The 3,866-nt window shown below is 46.2% G+C and overlaps 2 non-coding genes across 2 annotated transcripts; both read right to left on the reverse strand.

The window, feature by feature from the left end:
• Positions 1-524: 524 nt before the first annotated feature.
• LOC113507573 lies at positions 525-681 on the reverse strand. The gene has a single exon (XR_003401878.1). It is a non-coding gene; the product is annotated as a 5.8S ribosomal RNA (ribosomal RNA).
• A 419-nt stretch (positions 682-1,100) lies between these two features.
• Positions 1,101-3,004, reverse strand: LOC113507567. Its single transcript, XR_003401873.1, has one exon. It is a non-coding gene; the product is annotated as a small subunit ribosomal RNA (ribosomal RNA).
• Between the last annotated feature and the right edge of the window lie 862 nt (positions 3,005-3,866).

Raw genomic sequence — 3,866 nt, forward strand, 5'->3', positions numbered from 1 at the left:
ACGACGCTTTAACGGCGCTATTAGATTCTTATGAACGACTACGGCGTCGATGCGCTCTTCGGACGTCGAGTCCGCCTACTAGTATCTCGAACGATATACGGACATGTGTTTATGTCGAACACGTAGACATTGTATACTAGGACCTTGAGCACCTCGACCCCCTCTGGTTAGTTAGACCGACCGAAGGGTCGCGATCGCGCAGACGCATCTCGACGAGACGTCGAGACGCATGATACGCTTACTCGCGATCATTGTACGTCCGTCGCGTAAAACGCAAATACACGTCGTTAAATGTGCAAGAGCGTCAGACACGTCGTTCGACAAATGTCCTATCTATCGTATAGAGCGTTATTTTTGAACGGACCGTCGGTAACAACGTTCAACCCGAAAGAGCGAAGCGTAAACAGCGACGACACTTATCAAGCGAAACGGACCGACGGATGGCCGTCAAATGCGCTTCTGGATCGTATCGTATAGGGATACGAGATCATAATGCGCAATGTGGCATGTTTACTTTATACAGCCGGCCCTCAGACAGGAGTGGTCCTGGATGTGTCTCCACGGACCGCAATGTGCGTTCGAAATGTCGATGTTCAAATGTGTCCTGCAGTTCACACTATGACGCGCAGTTAACTGCGTTCTTCATCGACCCGCGAGCCAAGTGATCCACCGTCCAGGGTAATAGTTTTACAAAATTATTACCCATGTTACGATAAATAAAGAATTTTTTTTTTTTAATATATCTAAAAAAAAAAAAAAAAAAACATTTACCCCCGTCGCGGAACACCGCGTAATCTGCAACGAGAGAGAGTGAACGTTAACGAACGCGTATCCACCTAAAGCTTATATGTTTCTCACGGTTTGCGGATTTTATGTTAAACCGTATCGTAACGAAGCATAAAACTCTCGATTGTACGCGACGCGAGACGAACGACCGGCGCGCCCGGACAGTTAAGCCATGGAACGCCTGTCGGTTCGGTCTCTTTTTAAAAGTTCATCGATACGATTGGATAAAAGTGTCGACGAACGTTTTAAGTATTTGGAGAACATTAATGTGACATCGTTTCGCGTACGCAGTGCACGTTAAAACGGTACATCGTTAATGATCCTTCCGCAGGTTCCCCTACGGAAACCTTGTTACGACTTTTACTTCCTCTAAATGATCAAGTTTGGTCAACTTCCCAGCAACGCCGACGGCCGTGAAGCCACCGCGTGTCGGTCCGAAGACCTCACTAAATCATTCAATCGGTAGTAGCGACGGGCGGTGTGTACAAAGGGCAGGGACGTAATCAACGCGAGCTTATGACTCGCGCTTACTAGGAATTCCTCGTTTATGGGGGATAATTGCAAACCCCAATCCCCAGCACGAAGGAGTTTCAGCGGGTTGCCCGGGCCTCTAGGCCAGGGAGAACATGCTGATTCCTTCAGTGTAGCGCGCGTGCGGCCCAGGACATCTAAGGGCATCACAGACCTGTTATTGCTCAATCTCGTGCGGCTCGAAGCCGCCGGTCCCTCTAAGAAGAATTTTAATACGTCGCCAGTGAGTTGCGTGACGCGTAGCCACGCACACCTAAATGACGACGCCTATTTAGCAGGCTAGAGTCTCGTTCGTTACCGGAATTAACCAGACAAATCGCTCCACCAACTAAGAACGGCCATGCACCACCACCCACCGAATCAAGAAAGAGCTGTTAATCTGTCAATCCTTCCGGTGTCCGGGCCTGGTGAGATTTCCCGTGTTGAGTCAAATTAAGCCGCAGGCTCCACTCCTGGTGGTGCCCTTCCGTCAATTCCTTTAAGTTTCAGCTTTGCAACCATACTCCCCCCGGAGTCCAAAATCTTTGGTTTCCCGGAAGCTGCCCGCCGAGCCATTGTAGTAACGTCGGCGGATCGCTAGATGACATATTTACGGTTAGAACTAGGGCGGTATCTAATCGCCTTCGAACCTCTAACTTTCGTTCTTGATTGATGAAAACACCTTTGGCAAATGCTTTCGCTGATGTTCGTCTTGCGACGATCCAAGAATTTCACCTCTAACGTCGCAATACGAATGCCCCCAGTTATCCCTATTAATCATTACCTCGGAGTTCTGAAAACCAACAAAATAGAACCGAGATCATATTCTATTATTCCATGCACGAAATATTCAAGCAGCATTTTGAGCCCGCTTTGAGCACTCTAATTTGTTCAAAGTAAAATTGTCGGCCCACCTCGACACTCACCGAAGAGCACCGCGATAGGATTTTGATATTGAACCGGCGTATTACCGCCGGCTCACCGACGATATGCTCCGCAGACGTGTCAGTATCACCGCGGATGCGGTGCACCGACAGCGCGGCGCACAAATGCAACTACGAGCTTTTTAACCGCAACAATTTTAGTATACGCTATTGGAGCTGGAATTACCGCGGCTGCTGGCACCAGACTTGCCCTCCAATTGTTCCTCGTTAAAATATTTAAAGTGTACTCATTCCGATTACGAGGCCTCGTAAGAGTCCCGTATCGTTATTTTTCGTCACTACCTCCCCGTGCCGGGAGTGGGTAATTTGCGCGCCTGCTGCCTTCCTTGGATGTGGTAGCCGTTTCTCAGGCTCCCTCTCCGGAATCGAACCCTGATTCCCCGTTACCCGTGACAACCATGGTAGTCGCAGAAACTACCATCGAAAGTTGATAAGGCAGACATTTGAAAGATGCGTCGCCGGTACTGGACCATGCGATCGGCAAAAGTTATCCAGATTCATCAAAATTAACGACTTCAGACACATGGCCATCCGTCGATTGGTTTTGATCTAATAAAAGCACTCATCCCATCACTGGTCAGAGTTCTGATTGCATGTATTAGCTCTAGAATTACCACAGTTATCCAAGTAACTGAGTAAGATCTAAGGAACCAAAACTGATATATTGAGCCATTCGCGGTATCGCCTTAATACGGCTTGCACTGAGACATGCATGGCTTAATCTTTGAGACAAGCATATAACTACTGGCAGGATCAACCAGGGAGCTTCATTCATATGAAAGACGTTCTCGTTCGTTTCGATTTTCGATTGCGGTGGTACACACGTATACCGTCCTCTCTCTATATCGATACTTACGAGAAATCCTCATTCCCGCGCGTCGACGGATTAACGCAGACGCTTGTACGGGCGAGCTCGTATAATAATTGAGACGAATATTGTTTTCGACGACGACGACGACGACTACGACGACGCCTATAAGGGTACAATATAATGAAAAAACCCCGATGGTGAACGTTCGTATCGAGACACGATTTCATTCACTTTAATAATAATCTCGGTTAACATAATAAAATACGTCAAACAACGATTTAATTGCCCGGATTGTACAGAGTCCGTATTCACTATATTCATTGTTTAGTTTATATATGTAATCATATAATAATGCGTATATAGAACAATACTATTTACACAAAAATAAATAATCGTGATTGAACTCGCGAAAGATTCACATTAGCGTATCCGTGCGCGTTTGAATCGATCACGTCACGATTAAAGTCATATTTTATAACATTTGAACCGTTAACGAATCGTAACGTTGTTACGAACCGACGGTCCACACAGTTGAAGTTACACAAACGCACAACACACACAGTACTACACACTTACATACTAATATATATATATACACTTATATATATATATATAATAATATGTATGTGTGTTGATCATCTTCATAATAATATTACTACATGTGTGTGTCGTCCATTTTTTCGTTCGTAGACGACATTCAGCGACTTAACGTGAAACACACTAACATAATAATGTTCGCGTGTCAACGTTAAGTCGCTGAAAGCTGCGCACGCGCACGCGCACAACATCATACGTGCGCGCATCTGCGCGCGCCG

This window comes from Trichoplusia ni, unplaced genomic scaffold (assembly GCF_003590095.1).
Source record: "Trichoplusia ni isolate ovarian cell line Hi5 unplaced genomic scaffold, tn1 tig00002905, whole genome shotgun sequence".
NCBI lineage: Eukaryota > Metazoa > Arthropoda > Insecta > Lepidoptera > Noctuidae > Trichoplusia > Trichoplusia ni.